The sequence below is a fragment of the Symphalangus syndactylus genome, chromosome 13 (assembly GCF_028878055.3).
Source record: "Symphalangus syndactylus isolate Jambi chromosome 13, NHGRI_mSymSyn1-v2.1_pri, whole genome shotgun sequence".
NCBI classification, from domain to species: Eukaryota; Metazoa; Chordata; class Mammalia; order Primates; family Hylobatidae; genus Symphalangus; species Symphalangus syndactylus.
The window spans coordinates 103,900,107-103,923,278 of record NC_072435.2 but is presented as its reverse complement, the minus strand read 5'-3'; the positions used below and the strand labels follow the sequence as shown (position 1 = coordinate 103,923,278).

Genomic DNA, 23,172 nt, shown 5'->3' with positions numbered 1-23,172 from the left:
CACACCACAAACACACCACACACACACCACACACATCACACACACACGACACACACCACACACTCACACCACACACACCACACACACACACCACACACACCACACACACACCACACAGATCACACACGCACACCACACACACTACACACACACCACACACACCACACACATCACACACTCACACCACACACACCACACACGTACACACAGACACACACACCACATCCCCCACATCACACACACACCCCCACATCACACACACCACACACACACCGCACACACCACACACACTCACACACACCACACACACATTACACACACCACACACACTCACACACACCACACACGTACACATAAACACACACACCACACCCCCCCACATCACACACACCACACACACACACCACACACACATCACACACACCACACACACTCACAGATGCACACCACAGCCCCCACACATCACACACACCACACACACTCACACACACCACACACACTCACACACACCACACGCGTACACACGAACACCACAGCCCCCACACATCACACACACATCGCACACACTCACACACACCACACACATACACACCACACCCCCCACACATCACACATACAACACATACACACACATGCACACACACATGCACACACACATGCACACCACACCACACACCACACACACCACACACTTGCACACATGCCACACACCACACATGTACACACAAACACACCACAGCCCCCGCAAATCACAAACACACACCACACATACACTCACGCACACATCACACACACGACACACACACCACACACATGCAAACACACACACCCATACCACACTCACTACACAGAAACACACACCACACACCCATACACACGAACACAACACCCACACCCCCCACACACATCACACTCACACACCACATACAAACACACTACACACATAACACACACACCATACCACACACATGCACATGCACACACACCACAGACACACCACACACACGTAAACACACACCAAACCCCCCACACATCATACATACCACACATATCACACATCACACCACACACACCACACACACATCACACTACACTCACCACACCACACACATGCACACATGCACACCACACACACTGCGCATACACACCACACACATGCCACACACACTACACACACACCACACACGCCCCACACACATCACACACATCACATACACACCACACACATGCCACACACATACCACACATGCATACACACACACCAAACATGCCACACACATGCCACACACACTACACACACACCACACACATGCCTCCCCCACTCCACACACACACCACGCGCACACACACAAGCATACGCACACTCTCCCAGCTCCTCCTCTGGAACAAGCTTGACCATGTCAGGTCTTCTCTTCCACGGTTTTTCCAAATCAGTTTGAGCCACGTTTTACTTTTGTGGCTCTTGTCAGAGAGACCAGGCCCCGTGAACTGCAGGGAGTGGGCTGTTCTGCCCATGTTGGGGGTGGCTCCATGGTGCCACAGCCATCCATGGCCTGTCCTTGAAGGGTATGTATTTTGCTGGATGTCCGGGGTATGGGGAAGTTAAGCAATTCACTCGTGTGGCAGGATGGGATTTACTGTCACTTTCACCATCTCACTCTTCCTCTTCCCCACCCCTTATGAGAAAGAAGGCTCTTTTACTAGAATATTGCATTAAAGTTGTGCTTCGGGAGGTGGTTTTATTCATCAAACATTTACGTAATGCTTACTAGGCACCAGGTCTAAGGCCTTTAGATGTGTGATGTCCCTTAACCCCCACGACAGCCCTATGAGCCTTATGACTCCCATTTCACAGATGTGGAAACAAAGGCCAAGATCACACAGCTAGTAAGTGACGGAGCCTGGATGAAACTCAGGCTGTCTGGTTCCACAGGAGTTGTGTTCTTAACCACCTTGCTCTGCTGCCTTTCCAGTGGGCTTGATCTTCCTAAGAGGAAAACTTGCTTGTCTTCTAGACCAGCCTTGCAGTTGGTCTTGGGCAAGAGGGGCTTCCCTGGGCAATGGAAGACAGAGGCCTGCTCTGATACTCCTCTGGCCTTGCCTTCCCCAGGAAAGTGGTTATCCAGAGCTCACCTCCTCCTCCTTCTAGTGCATGTCCTGAGTACCTGGGAGCTGAGAAGTCCCTGCCCAAGGGGCTTGCAGGGCTTCTTCCCTGGATCTTTTCTCCCAAGAGCAGTGCACTCAGGCCAAAGATGGCTAAAGAGTGACAGATTTTGGATCTGAGCATTGGGCTGTGTGTGTTCATCTGTGGGTGCAAGGCCCTTCTTAGTGTGGGATGAAGCTGGGGTGGGAAATTAAGAGGAGTGGGAAATAGATGGGTGACCAGCTTTCTCTCTGCTGTCTTCCAGCATGGAGCACTGAGAAATCTGAGTTCCTCATTAGAACCTGGGCTTCCAAATTGTTGGGAAAGGTACATTTGTCAAAGTAGGAGGATAGAACATTTTCTGCTTAACGTTAGCAAGCTTGATTGATAATTTTAAGCATTTAGACATATGCTATGTGGACCTCCATTTATCCTCTTGCCCCCGGCCCCACAAATGTCAGGATGGACTTGTGAAGTGGATGTGGAACTGAAAACCTATTGTCCCAGCAGCTGGGGATGCTGCAACTATCAGCCTCTGCAGGGGTCCCCTCTGATGTAGAAATCACTCTTGCTTAACTTGCTCAAAGCCATGTCCCTTCAGGGAACAGCCCACATTGATTACAGTGCAGGAGTAATAAGGTCTGGTATCTTGTCCCCCCTCCTCCTGGCTCTGTAGGATCATCTCAGCTCCAGCATTCTCTGTGGGGTTAACAGAAGCCTCCACTGAGCTATGTCCCAGCCGGATTTCTCCCTCTGCCAATGCAGCATCCTTTCTGTCCCCATGCAGGTGTTGATTCCTTTGTCATGTGTCTTGGCAATGCCTTCACTAGGGGGCAAGTCTACTCCCCCCTACTGGTGTTGAGCCTGGGGACTATGAGGAACTCTATAGAGAATATATGGGGTAACAGACTGCAACCTCACCTGCTGGCTCCCCCGATCTAGGGAAGAAATCCTGGCCAGGCAAAGATAGGACAATGATGCCAAATGAGTCATTCACTTTAGTGACATTACTGGGTCAAGACAGGGGGTCAGTTTTATGAGAAGCATTAAGCTGGGAGAAAGGGTTTGAAAAGTATTGGAAGATATAATTGTCTACTGTGATTATTCACTTTCTTCTTCACATCTATGGGGTGTGGCCCTGTGACTTGCTTGGCCAATGGAATGTGGGCAGAAGTGACGATGTGCCAGTTCCTCACCTGGGCTTTAAAAGTCTTCATGGGCTTACTCTCACCCCTCTTGAATTTCTGCCATCACCTTGAGAAGTACGTGCCCTGGCTAGCCGACTTGTCCAGCAAGAGTGAGTGGCACCTGGAGCAGATCGGGATCCAATCAGTGGCTAATAGCCAAGCTTGGCCAAGCCCATCCAGGTTAGCTGATCACCCCCCAGCTCACAAATATGTGAGTGAGAATGAAGTATTATGGTTTTAAGCCACAGAATCTTAGGTGCTTTGCTAGACAGCATTAGATGGCAAAATCTGGACACAAAAGTACCTGTGCTTGTTTTAGGGGAAAATGATGGGTTTCCACTACGTAATTCCTGAGTCAAATAGACATTGAAGAAAGAGGTTCCACAAGGACGTTTTCATTAGCAAGCCACTGGGGAATTCCGGGGAAGTAAGCTCCAGGCTGAGAAGCATAAAACTGGGAGGAAGAGCTTGAAAGGTATTAGAAAGCATAATGAGCCACTTTGATGATTCATTTCTCCTACACATGTGGGTCAAGCCCAGTCACTGGTCGGATGCCCTGATCTCAGCAGATGCTTCCACCAAAACCTCGGGGGCTTCCCACAGTCCCCAGGGAGGAGGTCTTGAAGTCTCAATGTGGTGTTGTATGTGTGGATGTTGATGAGAAAGATGAGTGCCCTGAATGCTCCAAATACAGGGACAGCTGCTGGCCTGGGGACCATGAGGAACCCCACCATAGAGAATGTTCTGGGGTAACAGACTACAGCCTCTTCTGCTGGCTCCTTTGATTTAGGGAAGAATCCTTAGCTGTGCAAAGGTGGGAAAATGACCCCCAAGTTAGTCACCCATTTTAGTGACGTTACTGGTTCAAGACACGGTATCAGTAATTGGCTTTCTGCTACTCACTAGCCATGTGATCTTGGGAGCAAGTCTGGCCTCAGTGTCCTTATCTAATCAATGGGCACAACAATGCCTCATAAATTTATCTTGATGATGAATGAAAATAATTCAAGCTCAAATCTACCTCAGGGTGTTTGCCTTGGCAATTTCCTCTGGCTTGTACAGTCCATCCTGAGATTTTGATGGCTGATAATTGCATCCTTCAGATTCAGGTAGCCCACCCTGCCTGCTCACACAGCTGCTTCCTGACTGCCATCATGACACCCCCAAATTTTTTTTTTTTTTTTTGAGATGGAGTCTTGCTTGTTGCCTAGGCTGGAGTGCAGTGGCGTGATCATGGCTCACTGCAGCCTCCACCTCTGGGGCTCAAGCAATCCTCCCACCTCAGCCTCCTGAGTAGCTGAGACTACAGGTGTGCACCACCACGCCTGGCTAATTTTTGTATTTTTAGTAAAGTTGGGGCTTCACCATCTTCGCCAGGCTGGTCTCGAACTCCTGACCTCAAGTGATCCTTCTGCTTCAGCCTCCCAAAGTGCTGGGATGACAGGCGTGAGCCACCATACCTGGCCAACGACCCCCTGTTTTATGCACCTTTGAGTACTTACCACTATCTGAAATGATTTTGTGGACGTCTATGTTCATTGCTCCTAGGGACGACCTGTTGACAGCACATATAGCAAAGGGCCTGAAAAATAGTAGCTGCTCAGTTGGTCTTGTTTGAATGAATAAGCAACTGGAGAGATGGGTGCAGTGTCTGCTGCCAGTAGGCATGATGTGAATATACATTCTTTTTCATTCTTTCATCTGAGGACTCCCAGAGAATCTGATGGGTTCGGACTTAAATTAATTGGAAATAACTTTTCATTTTCCAGGTAATTCCTCCAGTCTCTATTTCAGAGGTTACACATTGGCGGCGTGCACTCCATATGTGGTTCTCCAATATATTCTGATGGATGGCATGGTGTTTCCAAACCATTTGAGACAAATTCTATCAATCAGGATATTTCATATTTAGAAGAATCTTACTTTCAGATATTTTCAGATAAAAAAAGGGAGATCCAGCAAAGCCAGGCCTGCATTTCTGCTTGGCAAAGAGGGTCTGGACAGTCATGGACTGGTCCACCATTGCTCCTATATCTCCTTCAACGAACCCCTGTCCAGTCCACCAGTTCCCATGACCTGCCTGGTCTCTGCACGTGTTTGTGTCCCCTGATCTATTCTTTTCTGGTTCTGCCGAATGGGTCACGGCTGACTCCACTGTTCCCTCCTGCTGTTCAGCTACTCCGGCAAGAATTCATGGCCCTGAGCTCAGCTCCAAAGCCCTCTTGCTTTCAACTCCCACCTCGCTTGCCCTTGGTGTACGGATTTTAAAACACGCACAATTGATTTGCCAAGAATGGGATGATTAATTAGAAACGAAGACTCACTGTGGGAGAGCCTCAGAGGCGGTTTTGATCTCTATGCTTCTTGAATTTCCTTGCCTTTGTTCTGGCTCCAGATGGGGGACTCATTAGGCAGTGGGGGCTGCTGGGCACAGATAGTTTGCTATTTTTGAAAACTTGCGACCCAGCACCCCCCTCCCCAGCCCTTCTCTTTCTTCTTGAGCTATGCCCTTTGCTCTGAATCTGAAGGTGTGTGCTGGGAGCTGACATGGGGATATAAGCCCACACCTGGCAGGCTGCGAGGGTGCATTTCCTTCTTTTCCTAAACTTTAGAAAAAATCATCTCCAGACAATGCTCAGCCTTGTCAGAGTGGTGGAGACATGGTGGGGAAAAGTAGCCTGGATCTGAGAGATTTCCTTTAGAACCTTGCCACCCAGGTGTGGTTCTCAGTCCAGCAGCATCTCAGGTATCCACAGGAAGCTTGCTAGGAATGCAGACTCCTGGACTCCAACCCAGACCTACTGACACAGAATCTGCACTGAGCTCCCCAGGCAATTGGTGTGACCAAAGCACTTTTCATCTTTATCTTGGTTCTAGTGCATACTTTGAAAGTGGGTGCAGTCTTCCACACTACTGTTAAACCACAGTGGGATCCGATTCTCACGAATCTCCACTCCACCCCCAGCCCAGTGCTTGGCACATAGTAAGTGCTTAGTGAGTCTTTGTAGATTTGCATCCACCATAGAGGTCAGGTTCCTTATGTGGTTCTCAGCCTTGGCTGCACATTGGATTCCCTGGGGAGCTTTATACATTACTGACCCATGGACTCCACCCCAAGAGAATCTAACTAACTTGGTTTGGGTGTGACTTGGGCTTGGAGGTTTTGAAAGCTCCCTAAGGAGTCAAAAGTGCAGCCAGGGTCAAGAACAACTGTTTTTATATATTTTTAAAATGTTGCTGCATCTGATGAAAGTTCTGAGTGGTCACAATCCTTCTTTAAAATCCCATGGGGGTGGGGGCGATGCAGAAACCCACTCAGCGTCCCTACATTTTTCCTCAGTGTTGGGATCAGATAGCTGTTTTCTTACTGAAGAATAGATGCCATTACTGGATTGCATTTAGGGGTCAAGACATGTGAAATGCATATCTTGGAATCCAAGAGTCGCACTCCCAGGGCGAGATGCTCACCTTGTGGGCTGCTCGTGGGATGCGAGGCCACACCCACACATGGAAGCACCTGCCCTTTCGCATCCTTCTCCTCTCCCACTTTCCCTCGTTCATTCCTACTCTTTCTTCAGATCTCAACCTGATGTTCACTTCCTCCAGAAAGCCTCCCCTGACCACCCACCCCTGGGTAGGCAGGTTCCTTTGTTAAATGTGTTCAAAGAATGGGGCTCTTTTCAGAGCCTAGTTGGCAGTTAGACACTCAGGCATGGAAGGCTGGGGTTGAAGTCGGGGACCCCACCCTGGACTGGAAACTTGCTAGGGGCAGTTGTCAGGCCTTTGTAGCCCTTCATGGTATTCCAGTGTATCCAGCAGGGACCTAGTAAACATTGCAATGAATGACTGAATGAGTGAATGAATGAATGAATCATTGAGGTTGTTGAGGGTGTTGGGGGAAGGGTTCTTCCTTTCCACGCAACCTCTATGTAGATGTGGTTTATCCAATTACCATGAGCTATTCAGCCAGCCCTGCAGTGTGCAGTGAGGCATAGCTGTATTTCTGAGGTCTATAATTTTCCAATAATTAGACTTTCAGGCACATATGTCTTGTGGTTCAAATATGATTCTGTTATACCTCTGTTGCTAAAGTAACTGCTACGTAAGCCTTCAAAAATTTGCTTTAATAGTGATGGGCTATAGCGGATTTGTGCTATTTAGGTAACTTGCAATCTACCTTCAGGACAATATAATTACATGGCTGGGTTATTTTTAATTTCATGGGACAGCATTTCTCAAGCTTCAGCCATCCCAATGCCACCTTTTTTATTTTTGCCCTGCTTGTATACCATTTCTATGGTGTTGTGAATTTAATATTGTCCTTTAAATCTACTCATTAAAAATGTCAGTGAATGTACTCGTTAAAATATCAGTAAACGTAGCTCAAAAGGGAAATTTATATGACCACAATAAATAGAAAACCAATATCAATTTCCTCAAATAGAAAGTCACCATAAAATACCACCCCTACATAAACAATGAAAATAAAACACAGTTATTAAAGTTTGGTTGATACTGTTGCCTGCCCAAGGCTTTGAGCCTGAGGCCTGCTCTTTCTTTGTTATAAAGGGAGATTGGCAAATGTTGAAGAAGGTGTTAAAGACCTGGTAACACCAAATTGAGACTTTCCCTGGTATAATTAGAAGGACGGAAAAAGAATTGAAAAAGCAACTTTCTCATGTTGTGATTCAATATTTATTTAGTGTCTTGTCTGTGTTATAGGCTATTGTTTTATAATACAAATTGACTTGTCTGAGCTCATAGCTTGCTCTTATAAAATCAATAGCAAGTTTTATGTTTTGGCATCAAGTTTATTGCAATTTATTTTGCTTTTCTCCAGTTATTTTTTATAACCAGATCAAAAGGGTGGAGATCAGATGGAGACTTCAAGACCCACCTCATTTTGAAGTCCTTTGTTCCGCCTGGACTGTGAGGTTAAGAACCACTGACAAATCACAAGTGCCTTTGAAGTGTAACTGATCAGGGTCAGAACCCTGGCCTTACCACGTTCGCTCCCTGATCTGGCACAAAGCACTTCACTTCTTTAAGGCTACATTTTCTATGCTGTAAAATGTGAATGGTAGTATCAGCCTCATGGGGTTGATGTAAGGCCTATAAGAAATTGTTGCATGTGAATCCCCTCTCACATGACAGGTGGTCCTTAATTGGTGGTCATTGTGGATCCTGTGAGCTCTGAGCGAGCAGGGCAGTGTCTGTCTTATTCACTGCATAGCACTAGGGCCTGGCACTTAGTCTGCGCTCAATACATATCATCACATTTGAGGAAGTTTGAGGGTACAAAGGGTGGGGAATAGTGTTTGCTCATGTTGCCTTCTTAAGAATGTCTTCTCCAATTAGGTGGGTGGAAAAGAGGCATGTGTCAATTTAGAGACTGTCTTTTGGGGCAGAATGGTTTTTGAGATTCCTGGGGAACAAGGGCTGTGCTGGGCAGTCAATAGGAGGGGCTCCCTACTCTTTTTTACATGAATGGTGGAAACGAGGACAGCAGATGTAAATCCACAGAATCGCAAACCATCCGAAGGACCCAATTCCCTTGTTTAATAGAGGGGAAATCTGAGGCATGGAGAGAGGAAGTGACTTGACTATGGTCATCAGCTGGTTGGGAGCAAATCAGAGGCTTGAACCCATGTCTTTTAATGTCCAGTCCAGAGCTCTGTCCCCCATGTCATGCCCAGCCCTTATGTGCCTCCTCTAGCTGTTGTCATATAATGACCATCTGCTTTTTTTTTTTCTTCAGAATATTGCAAAGGCTCTGGCTTTATTATCTGGGAATAAATCCACTTTCTCTACCAGCACCTGCAGAAAGCAGGGAATGCTGGAAGCTTCCTTGTGTGCACACACGTCCCAGTAGGGCTCAGTTGTGATGCCTGGGGCATGAGGTCAGGGTGTGTGCATCACAGTGAGGGCTGTGCCAAGTGGTCTCCAGAAGAACATTGCCTGATGTTTCCCTCTGGGACCTCACAGACACACACACAGACACACACAGACACACACACACATACACGAGCTTTATACATGCTTTATTTTTCTTTTTTCTTAGAGCACAAATTTTATTCATGAATTTGGAGAAAAAAATTATTTTTTATATTAAAATTAATATGGCCACATTTTGAAATAGAAGGCAGAATGTGCCAGAAGTTTGTAAAAGAAATTATGAGGCTTCACTGAAAAATGCATTAGTGTCTTGGGCTTCACCAGAAACCTGCAGAGCTATGCATTCATTCATTTGGTGGGTAGGTAGGATAAGTATTTCTCTCTCTCTCTCTCTCTCTCTCTAACTGATATGGTTTGGATGTTTGTCCCCTCTAAATCTCATGTTGAAGTGTGACTTCCAGTGTTGGAGGTGAGACCTAGTGGGAGGTGTTTGGGTCATGGAAGCAGATCCCTCATGAATGGCTTGATGCTGTCCTTGGGGTAAAGAGTGAATTCTCACTATTAGTTCATGTGAGAGCTGGTTATTTAAAAGAGTGTGGCATCTCTCCCTTCTCTTTCACTTCTTCTCTTGCTATGTGACATACTAGCTCCCCTTCCTTTCTGCCATGACTAAAAGCTTCCCGAGACCTTACCAGAAGCTGGGCAGATGCTGCACCTTGCTTCCTGTACAGCCTGCAGAACATGAGCCAAATAAACCTCTTTTCTTTATACATTACCCAGCCTCAGGTGCTCCTTTATAGCAACAGGAAATGGACTATCACAATCACCAGGCACCATGTACTTAATATGTACGATGTAAATATATAATGTAATATTATATATTTAATACATATTATAGTTATATTTTTAACATATATATACTTCTATATAACATTAAATTATATAACATATTAAATAATACATAATAGTTTTATTTATATACAATTCACATACTATACAATTCATCCATTTAAAGTGTACATTTCAATGGTTTTTAGTATGTTCACACAATTGTGCAACCACTACCACAATCAACTTTAGAACATTTCTTTGCCTCAAAAAACCCCCAAATGAAACCCTGTATGCGACTGGGCACAGTGGCTCACATCTGTAATCCCAGCACTTTGAGAGACCAAGGCGGTGGATCACTTGAGGTCAGGAGTTTGAGACCAGCCTGGCCCACATGGTGAAACTCTAGCTCTACTAAAAATCCATAAAAAATTAACTGGGCATGTTGGTGCATGCCTGTAATCCCAGCTACTCGGGAGGCTGAGACAGGAGAATCACTTGAATCCAGGAGCAGAGGTTGCCGTGAGCCAAGATAGCACCACAGCACTCCAGCCTGGGTGACAGAGCAAGACCCTGTCTCTAAAGAAGAAGAAAAAAACCTGTATGCATTGCAGCCACTCCCCATTTCTCTCCAATCTCCCTCCCAAAGTCCAAGGCAACCAGTGATCTACTTTTTGTCTCTATAAACTTGCCTGTTCCTGACATTTCATATAAATGGAATCATGCAACATGTGGCCTTTTGTGTCTGGCTTCCTTCATTTAATGTAATGTTTTCAAGGTTCATCTGTGTTGTAGCAAGGATCAGTACTTCAGTCCTATTATGTTGGAATAAATTCCATTGTGTGCATATAGCACATTTTGTTTATCCTTTCATTAGTTGATAGACATTTGGGTTGTTTCTACCTTTTGGCTATTATGAATGATGCTGCTATGAACATTGGTATACAAGGTTTTGTGTGGATATATAGTTTAATTTTCCCCAGGAATGGAATTACTGGGTCGTAAGTTAACTCTTTTGTCTTTCTAAGGAACTACCATACTGTTTTTCAAGGTGGCTGCACAATTTTACATTCCCTCTAGCAGAGTATGAGGGTTCTGATTTCATGACATTCTTTCCAAACTTTATAAAGTTCCTTGGGGAGCCTGCTTCGACAAACAGGGCACTAAACGGCAATTCTGCAAACACTCGTTTGCTGACAAGTAGGCACCCTTCAGCATCAGTCACCACTCATTCTTGTTTGCACCATTAGTTTACCTCTTTTTTCCCCTAGTGACCAAAGATATTCTGATAAGAGTTCACTCAAGTTACCCTAAAGTTCCAGATTAGTGGAGTTTGACCATCCAGGAAATCTCCTATCAGGCAGTTTGCTGCTTTCAGCTGTCATCAGTTGATTCATTCATTCATTCAGCAAACATTCTGTGAGCACCTATCATGTGCCAGCCACAGTGCCAGGCATTAGGTACATGAATATGAATCAGACTTGTGGTTTTATGCTTATAACCACTTGAGGTTCTAGGATCCTTTTGAGAATCTGATGAAAATTTTGGATCTCCTCCCCAGAAAAGCTTGTGCCCACACAGACATACGTGCATAATTTTATGTGTTTATGGCCTCCTTGAAGATGATCAACAGATTTATTAGGGAGTCTTCTTGAAGGTCATACAAAGATTTCCAGGTTCAGAATCATGGTTATATTCCAATAAATGAACAAAAAATATGGTGCCTTATTTGTGTCATTATTATTATACAACACTTTGAAGTTTGATTCCTAATCAAAGATTTTCTTCCTCCTACTGCAGGATTTGTGGACTTTGGTATTTGAACATGGGTGCCTAGGCTCTATGCATGGGGTATTTGGGCAGCTCTATAGGCATGCTCCCTGCCCTCATGAAGCCTGCAATCTGGGGATGGACTCCTGTTCACACCTGACCTAGGCTCTCTCAGAAATAGTTGATGGATCTCATGATATCATCTGAGCTCTGGCTCTCATCAACAGTGTGCCAGGGCTGGGCACAGTGGCTCATGCCTGCCATCCCAGTGCTTTGGGAGGCTGAAGTGGAAGGATCGCTTGAGACCAGGAGTTTGAGACCAGCCTGGGCAACATGGCCAGACCCCACCTCTAAAAAAATGAATTTGATTTTTTAAAAAAGCAAAATAAATAAATAAATAGAAACAAAGAAATAAAAAACAAAAACAGTGGGCCAGGAAGAATCAAGGATGAGATGAGCAGAAGAGAGGCATGCAGGCAGTGCTGTCAGCATGCCTCGATCACACCAGCGTTGGGAACCTCCAGTGAAGATGGGTGTTGCAGGTTACTCAGTCCAGCCTGGTCTTTTAGATGACATCAGGGCCCAATTAAGGGTTTGGGAGCAAATACACCTCGACTGGTAGAAACCAAGAGGGGACATCTGTGGGCGTGCAACAAAGCCAACGAGTGTGGCCACAAACAACTTCAACATCTGGAAGGTCTATGATGACATTTTATGGTGTTTTCTACATCACACAACCAAAATCCTATTAAACCAAGGAGAAAGAGCAGATTCTCTCGCCTGCATCCTGAAGGAGTGCATCTGAGCAGATATAGGAATCTTTCTGGGGTGAGTGATTTCTGGGGTGAGTGACATCTTTTTGGCATGAGTGATTCACAGGTTTCTTTTGCTGAATGCTAGGTAACTTCTTGGGGCTCCCATTTCCTTTCTCTCTCCTCAACATCACACAAAAGGAATGTGGAAATGTATGGACCAGGAGGCAGCCAGCTGCTGCAGAGCAGGCACTAAAGGAGCACAAAACAAAACCTTATTTATGTACCCTGGGTGTCTTGGACTGGGACTGTCTGAGAACAGGTAAGCCTGGGAAAATGGAGGCAGCTGTTGATTTCAGCATGGGCCAGCTCCTCAGATGCTTATGTTCCTGTGATTATGGGCTTCTCATCGGTCACAGGCTCCTTTGAAAAGCTCTGGACTCTTTCCCCATACACTATGGTGAACAATTTGAGGAGGGGTTTGAATCATTGCAGGACAATCATGGGTCACTGGTAGTCCCTGGAAAGCAAACCTTACCTTGTGTAGTCCACTGAGGGAGCTGAAATGTGGTATGTACTGCAATTATTGCTATTAAAGAAGCTTACAATAATCAAAATCAAGTGTTGGCAAACTTTTTCTTAAAGGACCAGAGAGTAAATATTTGAGGTTTTTGTGAACCATACAATCTGTTGTTGCAACTTCTCAGCCCACCGTTGCAGTGTGGAAACAGCCACAGACACTGCATAAATGAATGGGCGTGGTTGTGGGTTCCAATAAAACTTCCCTTACGAGAACAGGCAGTGGGCCGAATCTGGCTCTTGGGCTATAGTTTTCCTACCCCTGATAATATTATAATAGTTTTTAGGAATGAACACTCACCATGAGCCAGGAGCTGAGCTATGTGTTTGTGGTATTATCCCCATTTCACAGAAGATGAATCAGTTTCAGAGAGGTTTCATAACTTGCCCAAGGCCACTCCGCTAGTAACTGATGGAGCAGAGATTCTGATTTCATTGCTTTGTTTCTAAGAAATGGTTACAAAAAGTATTATGAAGGATGGGAAGTTAGAGACATAATGATATTGTTATTAAATTATTATAAGTATCAACTAACAATACATAATAAGAACATTTCTCGAGAGTCTTCTATGTGCTGAGAACTATGCTAAGTGCCTCCTACAGTGCTAGTGTCTGAATGTTGTGTGTCCCTCCAAAAATTCATATGTTAAAATCCTTACCTCCAAGGTGAGGGTATTAGGAGGTGAGGACTTTTGGGAGGTGATTGTGTTGTCTTGATGAGGATTAGTGCCCTTACAAGAGGCCCCAGAGAGGACCTCCCCCACTCTGACATGAAGTTACAGTGAAAAGATGGCTGTGAGGAAGGGCCCTCACCAGACTCTGAATCTGCCAGTGTCTTGACCTTGGACTTCCCAGCCTCTAGAACTGTAAGCAATAAATGTTTGTTGTTTATAAGCAACCCAGTTATGATACTTTGTTACAGAAGCCCAAATGGATGAAGGCATGCTGATTAACACAAATCATCCCCACCACAACCTGCTATTACTATTATTATGCCCATCAGGGAACTGAGGCACAGAGAGGTTAAGCCACTTGCCTTAGGTCACACAGCTGGCTAGTATGAGGGCAGGACTCAAACCTACACTGTGCCCTCTACCTCCCCCGGTTGCTATTTTGAAGCCCACACAGGCTACAATAATATCCCATTTATCATCTGATAGGGCTTGGGCCCTGACTAATAGCAATGTAGCCCTACATGAAGATCCTGGGCTCCCAGCTAACAAGCAATACCCTTTTATTTCCTGGATCATGGGTTGGTCCTAGGAGACGATCCTGTGTAGCTTGGGTTTAACCAACTGATCAGGAAATATTTTAATATTTACAGAACTGGTACAACTCTCCTAGCTGTGCCACTGTAAGGTGAGGGCTTTCTAAGGAGGCCGGCCTGGGTGGTGGGGTGCGTGGATGAGGAGAGCAGGAGGCCCAGGTGGTGACTAGAATTCCCCGGGCATCAGGTTCCTAGCGCAGATGCCAGTAGAGGGATCTGAGGCCTGGGACCCCTGAGCAAATAAACTCAGTCCCTGGGCCTCACCCACCCAGGCCCAGGGCCAGCGCCCCCACTTCTCCCGTCTCTCTGCAGTGGCAGCAGCCTGAGTCCTGAGTCAGAGGCTCCCACAGGAAAATAAACTTTCTGTACTAAGAGGAGGAGGGGGAAGCTTACTTTTCAAAAATAGGAAAGGCAACCCCGTTGCTATGACGAATTCCTCGTGTTGCTCCGTGTTTTTGAAAATTTTTTATTTTTTTTTATGACCCACATAAAAAGGTACATACAGCCTCGTTGTAAAAATACATGGAAAAACCTCTATCTTATGCCCGATTCAAGTGAGGATCAAGATGTGAGGCAAGGAGAGCTTGTTTTAAAGCCTTGAAGGCTCTGGGATCTCTGACATTTGGGGGCCCCACCCCACATCATGGTGAACCTCAAAATGCGTGTTTCTTATAAAAATATCTGGAAAGGTTTTAAAATAGTTCATACAATCTGGGCTCTTATGAAAAATAAATTATTCATCGTGTTCTCATGACTTGTGCTCTTCTATTTCCAACGACAGGAGGGCCGTGGAGGTGCAGCTGATTCACTCATGTATTGCAGACGTTGAACCAGACATTTATTAATTTTGATGTTGCAGTTTCCTTTTGGTGTTCTGGGGCCAACTAGCTTATGATTATAGGTTTCAAATATCTCTGTGGGCCCTTAACAAGCTGGTGGGCTCCAGGTTCTGGGCCCCAAGTGTGGGGCCATGGGGGCAGGGCCAGGGTCAGGAGCACCAAGCAACTCCTGGGGCCTCAGTTTACCCATATGCAAAATGGGAGTGTTTCAGGATAAAATATGTAGAAAGCTGGAGATAGGGAGAAAGAGGAAGGAGAAAGAGGATATAATGGTGAAATCGATGGGATAGAATACAAATAATTGGCAAATTGTTTATATTTGGCAACTATAAATAACATATTTATAAATAAATATAAACTTACCATATTATTTATATTTACAAAATATATTTATAGTTATAAATGCATTTTTACAAAATATATATTTACAAAATATATACAAAATATATATTTACAAAATATATATTTTACAAAATATATACAAAATATATATTTACAAAATATAAATAATTTGGTAAATTGGTAAATATAAACTTAAGAAGTTCTTAAGTTTATATTTACCCTCGGTTGCCAATTATTTATATTTTAATAAATGAATATAAATTTAAAATATTTTAATTAATATAAATTTAAAATAGTTTATTAAATAAAATATTTATTTAACATATTCTACCACATAAAATATTTATTTAAAATACTTTAATAAATAAAATATTATTTTAAATACTTTAATAAATATATTTTTATAAATATAAACTCCCTATAATGGAGTTTCTTGTACTATTCTTGCCACTTTTTTGTAAATTTGAAATTACATAAAAATGAAAAGTCCTCCCCACACCCCAGGTAGTGGTGGGAAGAGGGGGTGTTGGATTAATTGGGAGACTTTGAGCTGTGCTCAGATGAAGCCTGGGATGGCCCCAGGGGACCCAGCACGTCGAAAGAGGTGGCTCCACTGTCCCCGTCTTCCTTAACTAAGCAGGTCCATTTCTGTATGCCTTGTATTTTGGGGCTCCATATGGATTCTTCTGGGGAAAAAGGGGTCCTTTAAAAAGAAAGCCAGAGACTGGTGGCTGTGGAGGTGCCCCAGGACTTGGGTCTAAGGATTTTGATATGGTTTGACTCTGTGTCCCACTCAAATCTCATGTCGAATTGCAATTCCCAATGTTGGGGGAGAGACCTGGTGGGTGGTGGCAGTCCAGAGAGACAGATGTGCACATGGTGAAGTGAAAAAGCAGTGTGATTTGAGAGAGCATGAATGTGTTGGCCAAGTACAGATCTGCTTGGCAGAAGGATGATCAATGTTCCCAGGTAGACGGGAAGAGAAGAAACAATCCTGGAAGGCTGCCTGGAGGAGAGGACATCTGAGCTAGGTTTTGAAAGATGACCAGGAGGTTACTGGGTGGCTGGGCACATGGTAGTGAGAGGGTATTTCTGGCCAAAGGGGCAGTTCTAACAAAGGTGTGGAGTCTTTAAATTGCATGATAGGTTCAGAGAAGGAGGGGAAGAGGTAGGCCATGCAGCTAGTGGGATGGCCAGGGGTGAGGCCACCAGAAGCCCCTGTGTCTGTGTGTGTGAAATGGGGGCTGGTGGAGTTCTCTGGGAGTTGGGAGATTAGATCAGCTGCTCAGGACTTGCTGTGTGGCTTTGGGCAGTCACTAACCTTCTCTGGGCCTCCATTCCCCATGTCTCTCCCCACTGCATGTCTCTCACACCCCCAGAAATGGAAGCTTTCCCAGAACGAAGCTATGTGCAGTTGGACATCACCTGAGTGTTGGGGAACAGCCACGGGTCTCACCGGCTCCGAGCTCCTCCCATCCCCGTCTGGGGTCCAGGAAAAATGCTCTAGAACAACCTTGACCAGCCCTCCGAGCCCTCCCAGGCGTCCAGGGTGGTCCCACCACCCCCAGAGTGGAAAACTGCCTTTTGCAGAAGGGGTTGGGTAGGTGGGGTCCCCAGAGCTCACCAGGGAGCAGTGGGCCTTGCCCACCCCTATCAGAGAAAACCCCTCTGCTGGCCTTAAAAGTGGGGCCTCCTGACTCCCCATCCTCACTGGGGGCCATTAAGCCTTCAGTGCTGTTAACCCTTTCCAGCTTGGACAAAAGTCTGGGGGCCTGGATGCTCATCTAATGGATGGAACAGACTAGGCTGCCAGTTTTTTCCTTCTGTTTCTCTTTCTCAGTTCCAAAACCTCAACTTCACAACTGTCTGTCTTTCCACCTCAGTCTCCAAGTCCTCAAGAAACTCCCTCCTCCTTCTCTGAGCCTGGTCTATAGGTCACAAGTAACTCTCACGGTTCCTCAAACACACTGCACAGACATGAATCCTGTTTCCAGTAAAATATTTGTCTGGGGGCATAGCACGTGTCTGGTGACAACTCAATGCTCGACTTTCCTGTCTTGGTAACTCTGAAGTCCTCTCCGTGGTTAAGAACTAAAACTCAGCCTTCAGGAAGGCTTCCCTGGGTCCTTGGCCCATCTGGCCTGAGTTCGTTGCTGACTTTGGCCATCCATTTATTCATTCATTTAACATATACATGTATTGAGCAGCTTCTTCATCCCTGGCCCCAGTCCCTGTCCCCCTGGGGCTTTAGGTGCGGAGGGAAGAAATATACATTGCACACATCATCATGGCATTACGGTTGAGGATGGTGCTGCGGTGGAGGTCAGGGTGCCATGAGAGGTCGGGAGAAAGTGACATTTCAGCTGACCTCTGAAGGTCCTGCTCCCCCTAGGTTTCTTTCCAGCTGTGCCATCCCTTTAGTTTTTCTCCATCTTGGGAGATGAGATTGGCAAGAGCCAGGTTATGGGGGATTTTGATAGATCAGAATCAAGACACTGTAACAGGGAGCCATGGAATGTTGTTGAGCAGTGGAGTGACACAGAACAAAATAGAACATCAGGATGGCCAGTTCTGCGTGTCCCAAGACACAATTGAGGGTCTGCATTTGGGAATGTGGCCTTTTTCCCGCTCATAAAACCCACCTCCTGTGCAAGGTATGTGGCCTTTTTAATGCTCAATAGAAGGGGGGTGGAAATCCAATATTTACTACATGACAGTTGTGCTAGACTCTTTTCTAAGCATGTTATGTGTATCAACTCTAATTTTCCCACCAACCTTCTGAGGTAGGGACTCTATTAGATTCAGGGAGGTTAGGAAATTGCACAAGCCCGCACAGCTAGCAAGTGGAGCAGAGACTCAAACCCAGATCTGCCTGCCCCCAAGCCCAATGTTCTGGTCTTCTTTGAAACAGCTCTTGTATTAGATTTCTACTGCTGCTATAATAAATCACCACAACTTAGTGACTTAAAATAATACAGATTTGTATCCCCACAGTTCTGGTGCTCAGAAGTCCAAAATGAGCCTCATGGGCTAAAGTCAAAGTTTTCATGGGGCTCGTTCCTCTTGGAGGCTGCAGGGGAGAATCTGTTCTTTGCCTCTTCTGGTGTCTGCAGGCTGCCCACACACCTTGGCTTGTGGTCACATCAGTAAATCTCTGCTTCCTTCATCACCCCACTGCCTTCTACCTGCTCTGATCTCCTGCCTTACTCTTATTAGGACTCTTATTAGGACACTGGGCTCGCCTGGATGATCCAGGCTAATCTCCCCATCTCAAGATCTGTAATTTAATCACATCTGCAAAATCCTTTCCATTTTACCACCTAAGGTAACATAGGTAACATATTCTCGAGTTCTGGGGATTGGGATGTGGGTATCTTGGGGGACCATTATTCTGCCTGTCACAGACTTCCAGCCTATTTTGCCCTCTGCTCCTTTAAAGGCTGCTTGCATCTTCAGGATGTGTTAATTGCCTGAGAATCTTTTATTTTTATTTTTATTATTATTTTTAAGACAGAGTCTTGCATGGTGGCCCAGGCTGGAGTGCAGTGGTGCCATCTTGTCTCACTGCAACCTCAACCTCCACCTCCTGGGTTCAAGCAATTCTCCTGCCTCAGTCTCCCATAAAGCTGGGATTACAGGCATGTGCTGCCACGCTTCGCTAATATCTTTTTTAGTAGAGACAGGGTTTCACGATGTTGGCCAGGCTGGTCTTGAACTCCTGGCCTCAAGCAATTGTCCTGCCTCGGCCTCCCAAACTGCTGGGATTATAGGCGTGAGCCACCATGCCTAGCCTGCCTGAGAATCTTTCCTGGTAATTAAGGGGTTCTTAGAAAGCATCATATCTCATTTAAAATGGGGAGTTTCACCGGGTGCGGTGGCTCACGCCTGTGTCCCAGTACTTTGGGAGGCCAAGGCAGACGGATCACTTGAGGTCAGGAGTTCGAGACCAGTCTGGCCAACATGGCGAAACCCCGTCTCTACTAAAAATACAAAACTTACCAGGTGTGATGGTGCATGCCTATAGTCCCAGCTACTTGGGAGGCTGAGGTGAGAGAATCACTTGAACCCAGGAGGCTGAGCTTGCAATGAGCCCAGATCTTGCTACTGCACTCCAGCCTGGGCAACAGATTGAGGGAGACTGTGTCTCAAAGAATTTTTTAAAAAAGTAAATAAATAAAATGAATTCTCCAGCAGGCCAGCTTCCTGAGCATAGGGCATGGCTGTCTTGTTCACCAGCCTGTGCCTGCCACAGGCTTGTTCACCCAAGGTCACACAGCCCATCTTTGGCTGAAATAGAGGAGCTCTCATTCCCATGTGGCCTGTCTATGCCTTAAAGAAAGTCCAAAGTAGGCAGAGTTTGGACTTAGAGAGGATCCTTCATGTGGCAGGAAGCATCTTTGAAGGCCTCCTTTGGTTGGGAGCCTCTCTGGTGAGCCTAGTTTAGCCACTGATGATCAGGGAGGCTGGGGAAACTGTTCAGCTTTAAGTAGAGTGTTAGGAATCTGTGAACACTAAAGATCTGTCGGAAGGAGCTACCCAGTGGCTTGGGAATGAGATATAAGCTCCATTACACTAGGCACAGCCAGTACTGGGAGAGGGAGTGGTAGGGGTGGAACCAGTCCCTGCTGAACCAGTCCACCCTGTGCCAATGGGACAGAGTTTAGTTGGAGGACAGCATGGGATGAGAAAGGCAACCCTCCTCCCACTCCAGGTCCAGGGCAGGCATTGCTCACGGATCACCGAGTCCCTTCCAGCCAGGCCAGGATGTGGCCTCAGATTCCCTTTAACACAGAGCTCCAGGAATCAAGAACCAGTCAACCCGAGCTGGACCTCAAAAGGAAGCTTGACCTTCCATCCTGATTTTATGTGGAGCTGCCGGGGGTGTACACAGAGATTTCTCTGAGGGTCCTAGAGGAGACTGCTTCTCTCTCAAGTCCCAGTATCCCCAGGTCAGCCCTTAAATTTCAAAATCCTATTTAAAACAAAAGCATAAAAACCCCCACAACCAAAACAAACACTTTTTGCTCCAAGAAATAAAAGCCAAACTGTTCAGCCCTGTTCAAAAGGGTGGCCAAAGGCCCGTGGCTTCAGATTGTCCCACAGCCACCAGGTGGAGAGTCACATAAGCCAGGCAGCCCCACGCCTTCCTCACTGGCCCAGTGGGGCTGTGGGTTCCCACCTCCTCTGCCAGCCGCCCAGGGGCCCAGCTGGCTGGGGGACCAGTGTCCTTGCTCTGCCAGTTGTGGCTCCTAGCTGATGAGACCCGAGCCTAGGGTTGGCTGGGAGGTCAGAGGCAGACGGAGGACAGCCACAGCCACAGCCACAGCCACTGCCACAGCCACAGCCACAGCCACAGCCACAGCCACCTCCAGGGAGGAAGAGGCATGTCCAGGAGTCCATCCTCCGGCTGGCTTTACCCGGCTCCTCTTCCATACTCCCTGTGTGCTTGATCTTCCTTGGAGGCTGCCTTCTGGCCTCCTTCTCCTCTCTCCCACTCTCCCTCCTCTCCCCTACTCCTTCTCCTCTCTCCCACTCTCCCTCCTCTCCCCTACTCCTTCTCCTCTCTCCCACTCTCCCTCCTCTCCCCTACTCCTTCTCCTCTCTCCCACTCTCCCTCCTCTCCCCTACTCCTTCTCCTCTCTCCCACTCTCCCTCCTCTCCCCTACTCCTTCTCCTCTCTCCCACTCTCCCTCCTCTCCCCTACTCCTTCTCCTCTCTCCCACTCTCCCTCCTCTCCCCTACTCCTTCTCCTCCCCTCTCCTTTAGCTCCCTTTCCTCCCCTCTTCTCTTTCCCCCTTCCTCTTTCTGACCCCCCTCCTCCCCTTCCTTCCTCTTCCCTCTTCTTCTTTTCATCTCCCTCCTCCCTTTTCCTCCTCCTCCTTACCCCCTCCCCCTCTTCTCCTCCTCCCTCTCCCCTCTCCTCCCCTCGGCCCCTCCTCTTCTCTCTTCCTTCTCTCTTCCTCTTTCCTCCTCCTCTTTTCATCTCCTTCCTCCCTTTCCCTCCTCCTCCTTACTCCCTCCTCCTCATCTTCTCCTCCCCATCCTCTCCTCCTCCTCTTTCTTTCTCTTCCCTCCTACTCCTCTCCCTTCCTCCTCCTCTTTTCATATCCCTCCTCCCTTTCCCTCCTCTTCCTACTCCCCCTCCCCTCTCCTCTACTTGGCCCCTCCTTTTTCCTCCTCCTCCTCCTCCTCTCCTTTTTCCCTCCTCTTTTCCTCTCCCTCCTCCCCTTCCCTCTTCCTCCTCTTCCTCTTCCACTGTCCACAGCAGATGAGGAAACTGAGACTCCAAAGGTGAAAGGCCTTGCCCAAGTCACACAGTTTACAGTGACAGAGACAGGAATTCAAACCAGGTCCGTCTGCTATCAAAGCCTCTGTTCTTAGCCACTATTCTGTGCATTGGCAAGGTGACTTGTTCCAGGACCCAATTCAATGGATTCCTAATTGAAATGCCTATATCAGTGGATCTCAAACTTGAGCAAGCATCAGAATCCCCTGGAGGGCTCCTTAAAACCCAGATGGCTTCCTGGAGTCTCTGATTGCCTAGGTCTGCAGTGAGGCCCAAGGGTTTGTGTTTCTAACAAACTTCCTGGTGAGGCTGCTGGGGCTGGTTGGAAAGTGGACTTTAGGAACCTCTGGTCTCTATTAGATGATGATATACAAGATCCCTGCCACGTTATGGAAATATCCTCTCCTTTTACCAGGAGAACTTGGGGAATGACATGATTTGGCTTTGTGTCCCAACCCAAATCTCACCTTGAATTGGAATTCCATAATCCCCACGAGTCATGGGAGGGACCAGGTGGGAGGTAATTGAACATGGGGGTGGTTTTCTCCCCATCTTGTTCTCGTGATAGTGAGTGAGTTCTCGTGAAATCCGATGGTTTTATAAGAGGCTTCCCCCTTTGCTTGGCACTCATTGTCTCTCCCGCCACCCTGTGAAGAGGTATCTTCCACCATGATTTTAAGTTTCCTGAGGCCTCCCCTGCCATGTGAAACTGTGAGTCAATTAAACCTTTTTTCTTTATAAATTACCCAGTGTTGGGTATTTCTTCACAGCAGTGTGAGAACGGACTAATACAATTACTAACTTCTGGGTGACCTTGGGTGAGTCCCTTGCCTCCTCTGGGTTCAGTGTTCTCATCTGTACAGTAAGTGTTTGGATAAGATGTTTTGTTCCCTAGATAAGCACAAAGCAGAAGAGAGCAAAGAGGAGAGTTGGGTAGACTGGGCCTGACTTCTGACTGTAGAGACCTGTGTGACTTCGGGCAAGAGACAGTCTCTCTGGGCTTCAAGTTATCTGTGAAATGGAAAAATGAAATTATATGGTTTCCAAGTGTAAAGCTCACTGAATTAAAGGATTGAGGATGGTGGGGAGAGGTCGGTGGGGTTCTAAGGCTGATCAGACGATGAGGACATAGTCCTCCACCTGCCCAAGACTTTGAGGCCCAAAACACAGGTTTCTCTCCTTCTCTCCCTCCCTCCCCATCTCCCTCTCCCTTCACCTTCCCCTCCTCCCCATTGCCTTCCTCCCTGCCCTCCCTTTTCTTCCCTTCTTTCTTCTCCTCCCTTC

The 23,172-nt window shown here is 46.6% G+C and overlaps 1 protein-coding gene across 4 annotated transcripts in view; it reads left to right on the top strand.

Moving 5' to 3' along the window:
- CMKLR1 (chemerin chemokine-like receptor 1) overlaps positions 1-23,172 on the top strand; it is a 224,620-nt gene that overhangs the window by 150,096 nt on the left and 51,352 nt on the right. Inside the window, exon 1 of one of the 4 annotated variants that reach the window (XM_063614382.1) lies at positions 22,550-22,599. The exons of the other annotated variants lie outside the window; for them this stretch is intronic. The gene's annotated coding sequence lies outside the window, so the exon portion shown is untranslated. Of the gene's footprint in view, positions 1-22,549; positions 22,600-23,172 lie in introns of those variants that run through there. 4 annotated transcript variants of the gene reach the window in all.